The sequence below is a fragment of the Bos indicus genome, chromosome 4 (genome assembly GCF_029378745.1).
Source record: "Bos indicus isolate NIAB-ARS_2022 breed Sahiwal x Tharparkar chromosome 4, NIAB-ARS_B.indTharparkar_mat_pri_1.0, whole genome shotgun sequence".
NCBI classification, from domain to species: Eukaryota; Metazoa; Chordata; class Mammalia; order Artiodactyla; family Bovidae; genus Bos; species Bos indicus.
In genome coordinates, this window is record NC_091763.1 from 3,773,286 (window position 1) to 3,780,801 (window position 7,516).

Below are 7,516 nucleotides of genomic sequence, written 5' to 3' on the forward strand. Positions count from 1 at the left end.
AGTCTTGCATTCAATATGCCAGCAAATTTGGAAAACTCAGCAGTGGCCATAGGACTGGAAAAAACTAGTTTTCATTCCAGTCCCAAAGGACAATGCCAGAGAATGTTCAAACTACTGCACAATTGTGCTCAGTTCACTTGCTAGCAAGGTAATGTTCAAAATCTTTCAAGCCCGGCTTCAACAGTAAATGAGCCAAGAACTTCCAGATGTACAAGCTGGAATTAGAAAATTCAGAGGAATCAGAGATCAAATTGCCAACATCCATTGGATCATAGAAAAAGAAAAGGAATTCCAGAAAAACATCTGTTTCATTGACAACACTAAAGCCTTTAACTGTGTGGATCACAACAATCTGTGGAAAATCCTTAAAGAGATGGGATTACCAGATCACCTTATCTGCCTCCTGAGAAACCTGTATGCAGGTCAAAAATAAACAGAACCAGACATGGAATCACTGACTAGTTCAAAATTGGGAAAGGAATACACCAAAGCTCTATGTTGTCATCCTGCTTATTTAACTTATATGCAGAGTACATCTAATGAAATGCCAGGCTGAATGAAGCACAACCTGGAATTAAGATTTCTGGGAGAATTATCAATAACCTCAGATATGCAGATGACACCACCCTAATGGCAGAAAGCGAAGAGGAACTAAAGAGCCCCTTGATAAAAGTGAGAGAGGAGAGTGAAAAAGCTGGCTTAAAACTCAACATTCAAAAAACAAAGATCATGTCATCTGGTCCCATCACTTCATAGCAAATAGATGGGGAAACAAGGGAAACAGTGACAGAATTTATTTTCTTTGGCTCCAAAATCACTGCAGATGGTGACTGCAGCCATGAAATCAAAAGATGCTTGCTCCTTGGAAGAAAAGCTATGACAATTCCAGACAGCATATTAAAAAGCAGAGACATTACTTTGCTGACAAAGGTGCATATATTCAAAGGCATAGTTTTTACAGTAGTCATGTATGGATGTGAAAGTTGGACCATAAGGAAAGCTGAATATCAAAGGATTGATGCTTTTGAACTGTGGTGCTGGAGAAGATCTTGAGAGTCTCTTGAACTGCAAGGAGGTCAAGCCAATTAATCATAAGATAAATCAGCCTTGAATATCCATGGGAAGGACTAACGCTGAGGCTGAAGCTTCAGTATTTTCATTACCTGATGCGAAGAGAAAGGACTCATTGGAAAGGACTCTGATGCTGGGAATGATTGAGGACAGGAGAAGAAGGGTGAGGGGGGACAGAGGATGAGACAGCTGGGTGGCATCATTGACTCAATGGACATGAGTTTGACCAAACTTCAAGAAATAGTGAAGGGCATGGAAGCCTGGCATGTTGCAGTCCATGGAGTCATCAACTTAGACAAGACTGAGTGACTGAACAGCAAATATTTTCCTTAAATGTGTTTTTCCTTAAAACTTGCTATCCGATTTTAACACAAGTGTTGAAAGTAAATACAACATAAAAGTATGGAAGTGATAACATAAACACTCTCTTTAATGTATATTCAAACCTGTATTTATTTTTTAATATGTTAATCTGTCTTTTCTTGAAGAGGTATGTTAAAGCTACTCCTGATTAATGATTTGTCAAATTCTCATTTTCTTTCTAGTGTTTTTGTATGTGTGATTTGAAACTCTGGCATTGAAAGTATTAAGAATCTTGATTCTTGGATTCTTGTCATCTTGGAGAAAAACAAAAAATTTGTCAATATTAAATATATGTTTCCTTTCCTTTTAAACTTGAGATATATTTTCTTTACATTAAGTTAGGTCTATATTCCTCTTGTCAGCATGCGCCTTTTGTAGATCATGTTTATTCCTCTACTTTTAACTGTTTTATGTGATTTATAGTATATCTTAGTTAGATTTTATTTTTATCAGTATCACTGATATGTTTTAAGAGGCACAACTAATTAACTAACAACTTTCCTGATATTAAATAGTTTATATGTTTTATTTTATCATGTATTTTCTCCTTTGTTTCTGATGTTTTGAATTCAAAACCACAAAGAACTGATGCTCCAAATCCCATCCAACATGTGTATGCTAGTATGCATGATTGAAAAAGACTCTGATGCTGGGAAAGATTGAAGGCAAAAGGAGAAGGTTGTGGCAGAGGATGAGATGGTTAGATAGCATCACTGACTCAAAACATATGAATTTGAGCAAACCCTGTGAGATAGTTGAGGGTAGAGTAGCCTGGCATGCTGTAGTCCTTGGGATCACAAACTCGGACATAACTTAGCCACGGAGCAACAACATGCTTCAATCACTGGGCTTCCCTGGTGAGTCAGAAGTAAAGGATCTGCTTGCCAATGCAGGAGACACAGAAGATGTGGGTTAGATCCCTGAGGAGGGAATATCCCTTGGAGAAGGATATGGTGACCCACTCCAGTATTTTTCCCTGGGAAATTCCATGACAGAGGAGCATGGTCAGCAGTCCTTGAGTTTGCAAAAGAGTTGGACATGACTTAGCAACTAAACAACAAACAACATGCCCCAGTCACTAGCCGTACACAGAGATAGAGATATAGGTATATATTTCATATGCATTTTTACTCTAAAGTTTATTTCTTCAGGAAGATATTTTATCTATGTTATGTATACTTCATGTTATATAGCATCTTTGTTCTATGTAAACTAATTAGAAACAATAATATCATCAATAATAATAATCATAATTATAATTTTGCTTTGTTCCTATATTGATTTATCTATTTGGTTACATAGTTCATCCATTGAGATATATAGATAAATTTGTGATGTGTAATTTTTATTTTTAATTTTTGTTCAGATACTTTCTTTAAGTATATGTGACTTTTCAAGATATATAGTCTAATCATACCAGAGTTTCCTTCTAACTCATTCATCAAATCTATTCCTTCAGGTGTTAGTTCTTCTCTATATTGTTTCCTCAATTTTATATTTAAAGATCATCATTTCACCCATTGTTATTTCACTTGTCTTTTTCCCCATATTTATCACAGGGATGTAAAAAGTGACAATGATTTCTTATTTGCTGGGGTGGCAAGCATTCTGCTCCTACCAGAGAACAGGTACGAACATGTCTTTGCAGACCTGTGCCTTTACATCCTCTGTGCCCACCACTTCAGCATGGAGACAAAAGCCACCGTGTAGCATCAGTGGGTGAAGAGGCTAACAGACTTCAGTATTGTAAACTGATTTTCTAACTCCAAAATTATCTCAATGTAACTTAAGCATCTTTTAATTATCTGAGCTTACTACTTGATTTCACTCCTGTAATTGAAAGATTTTGTTCTACATGTGTTTTTCTCTATAAGTACTTTTGTGTTGTTACTGTCTTCTCTTTAAGTTTAACATCTTTTTTTTTTTTTTTTTTACCTTAGGAAACTTCCAACCCACCACACAATTTTTAAAAACATGGACAACAGTCAAGAATGTTTGAACATATTGCTGATTTACAGAATTAGAACTAAATGTGAAATTTGAAAAATCCCCACATAATATTCAGAAAAAAAACAATGTCCTTCATAACTGACTTAAGGGCATTTATTAGTATGTTGCTCTCCGAAAATAATGTCATCAGGTATGCTTATTTTGAGGATAACATTAAATAATTCTAAGTGTGTGTGTGCTCAGTTGTGTCCCACTCTTTGCGACACCATGGACTGTAGCCTGACAGGTTCCTCTGTCCATGGGTTTTTAGACAAAAATACTGGAGTGGGTTGCCATTTCTTCCTGCAGGGCATCTTCCTGATCCAATGATCAAACGTGTATCTCCTGTTTCTCCTGCATTGACAAGAAGATGTTTAACCCAGTGGGACTTCAGAGAAGCCCAATAATTCTAAAAGTAATCTCAAATGTTAACATCTTTGAAAAACTTCCATTGAATGGAATCAATATGATGTTATCGATCTTTCTGAAAAATATGATGAATTATGAATTCATCAAATTTATCCATCTGAAAATAAAATGCATCTGCTAAGCTGCTATCAAGATTGAGATGGATAAACAAATGATGAGTTAATGGAGAATTACAAATTATTTTGAAATAAGCATCCTTGAGGATTTTGGAAAAGAAACAATAAAGACATGGTGGAGTCCATTCTTGAAAGGACAAGGATGTGTTAACACTGTTAGGTTTCCTAGGTGGCACAGAGGTAAAGAATCCACTTGCCAATTCAGGAGATGCAGGAGACTTGAGTTGGATCCCTGGGCCAGGAAGTTCCCCTGGAGAAAGAAACGACAACCAATTCCAGTATTCTTTCATGAAAAACTCCATGGACAAAACAGCCTGGTGGGCTACAGTCCATGGGTCACAAAGAGTCGGACATGTTAACACTGGTACTTAAAGTCAGAAAATTGTTATTGTCTAGAATGCTAAGGATAACTGATTTTTCATAAAATGGAACATACTTTAGCCTAATAGTATCTATGTCTAGCCATCTTGTTAGACCTTAACTGTTAGGGAGACATGCCTGCAGAATTGGTCTTTGCAATGATACCAGCTTGGATTTTACTGATAGGTTCTATCAAGCCAAGGTTTCTTTCCTCACTTAGATTTGTGATTGTTCCCTTTTGAAAAGATGAGATTTTAAGAAGAAGGCAGAATTGAGATACAAATGAGACTATGAGAGTGTGAGAGTTACACTGTACTCAGTCAGCATCACTTGATGGGGCATTGACTAATTATTCATTAATGTAGCCATTCGGTCACTCAGTAAATGTGTGTTGAGCACTTACAGTGATATAAAGACTTACTATATGGAGCTCTGGATATATATCTTTTTAAAGTGAATAAGCCACACATTTCTGACAGAGTAGACAATGGACACATAATTTTAAAAGTGTGATAAATGTAACTGGGGCCATGGAGGAGCCACCTTTCACAAAATAATGGATGAAGGAAAACAGCAATCTCAGTTGTAGATCCATAATGTGGATAGTTAATAAAGATCCCAAGTGCAGGTCAAAGAAGTGATTTTTTAAAAAGAAACAATTTTGAAATTCAAAGTATTTTCTATGTGAACTGATGAACCGCCTGTTCAGTCTTATTGAATCTCCTAGCCACAAATACAGCCATGATAAAATAATGCATTTCCATGAATAGAAGAGCACACTGCTATCAAGATTGAGATGGATAAACTTCAGTGTTAATCTCTCCTAGACAGCAGTCCTGTAAGTTCAGCAAAAAAAAAAGAAAGAAAGAAAAAGAAAAAAAAATCTATTTAAATAAAGAAAAAAGAAAATATCTAAGTTTTGACTTTCATATGCTTTATTTAGTCCAATTTGATCACATGTATTTTTCAATATCAATTTACAAGGTCAGGTTTCATTCCAATCCCAAAGAAGGGCAATGATAAAGAATGCTCAAACTACCATGCAATTGTGCTCATTTGACATGCTATTAAGGTTAGGCTCAAAATCATTCAAGTGAACTGAGAACTTCCAGATGTACAAGAGGGTTTAGAAAAGGCAGAGAAAACAGAGATCAAATTGCTAACAGTTTCTGGACCATGGAGAAAGCAAGGGAATTCCAGAAAAACATCTACTTCTTCACTGGCTACACTAAAGCCTTTGATCATGTGGCTCACAACAGAATGTGGAAAATTCTTAGAGATGAGAGTACCAGACCACTTTATCCGCCTCCTGAGAAACTTGTTTGTGGGTTAAGAAGCGACAGTTAGAAGTTTACATAGAACAACTGACTGGTTCAAAATTGGGAAAGTACTACAACAAGGCTGTATATTGTCACCCTGTTGATTTAATTTATGTGCAGCGTGCTGCTGCTTGGTCAGTTAGTTGTGTCCAACTCTTTGTGAACTCATGGACTATAGCCCACCAGTATCCTCTGTCCACCTACTCCAGCCTTTTTGCCTAGAGAATCCCAGGGACGGGGGAGCCTGGTGGGCTGCCGTTTATGGAGTCGCACAGAGTCGGACACAACTGAAGTGACTTAGCAGCAGCAGCAGCATCTTCTGTCCATGGGATTCAAGAATACTGGAGTGGGTTGCCATTCCTTTCTCCAAGGGATCTTCCCAACCCAGGAATCAAACTCAGGTCTTCCACATTGTAGGCAGATTCCTTACCATCTCAGCCACCAGGGAAGCCCATACATCATGCCAAACACCAGGCTGCATAAGCCACAAGTTTGAACAAGATTGCCAGGAGAAATATCAATAACCTTAGGTATGCAAATGATACCACTCCGATGGCAGAAAGCGAAGAGGAACTAAAAAACCTCTTAATGAGCATGACAGAGGACAGTGAAAAAGATAGCTTAAAACTCCACATTCAAACAACTAAGATCTTGGCATCCAGTTCCATCACTTCATGGCAAAAAGAAGGGGAAAAAGTGGAAACAGCAACAGATTTTATTTTCTTGGTCTTCAAAGTCACTGCAGATGGTGACTGTAGTCATGAAATTAAAAGATGCATTCTCCTTGGAAGGAAAGCTATGACAAACCTAGACTGCATATTAAAAAGCAGAGACATCATTTTGATGATAAAATTCCTTATTCTTAAATCTATGGTTTTCTGAGTAGTCACATACAGAGATGCATGTTGGATCATAAAGAATGCTGAGCACCAAAGAATTCATATTTTCGAACTGTGGAGCTGGAGAAGACTCTTAAGAGCCCCTTGGACTGGAAGGAGTTCAAGCCAGACCATCCTAAAGGAAATCAACCCTGAATACTTATTGAAAAGACTGATGTTGAAGCTGAAGCTCTAATATCTGGCCACCTGATGCCCAGAAACAGCTCACTGGAAAAACCCTGATGCTGGGAAAGATTGATGGAAAATGAAGAGGGGAGCAGCACAAGATGAGAAGGTTAGGAAGCATCACCGACTCAATGGAGATGTTTTGAGCAAACTCTGGAAGATAGTGGAGGACACGACTGAGCAACTAAGCACACACAGCACAGGATGAAAACTGCTCTTTTCCAATCCTGTGCCCACTGCTGAGTTTTCCAAATTTGCTGGCATATTGAGTGTAGCCCTTTAACAGCATCATCTTTTAGGATTTAAAATCGCTCAGCTGGAATTCCAGCATCTCCATTAGCTTTGTTCACAGTAATGCTTCATAAGGCCCTCTTCTGTGTATTCTTGCTACCTCTTCTTAATCTCTTCTGCTTCTGTTAGGTCCATACTGTTTCTGTCCTTTATTGTGCCCATCTTTACATGAAAAGTTCCCTTGGTATCTCTAATTTTCTTGAAGAGGTATCTAGTCTCTCACATTCTATTTTTTTCCTCTATTTTTTTTTTTTGCATTGTTCACTTAAGAAGACATCCTTATCTCTCCTTGCTATTCTTTGGAACTCTACATTCATGTGGGTATACTTTTCCTTTTTCCTTTGCCTTTCACTTTTCTTTGAAGAAGCATGTGTATTTATCTTCTCCTGTGAGAACACCAAACTTGCAACTAAATGCCGAACAACCATCGACAGGAGAACGTTGAAAGCCACCAGAAAAAGATATCCATGTTCAAAGGCAAAAAAGAAGCCACAGCAAAAAGGTAGGAGGGGTG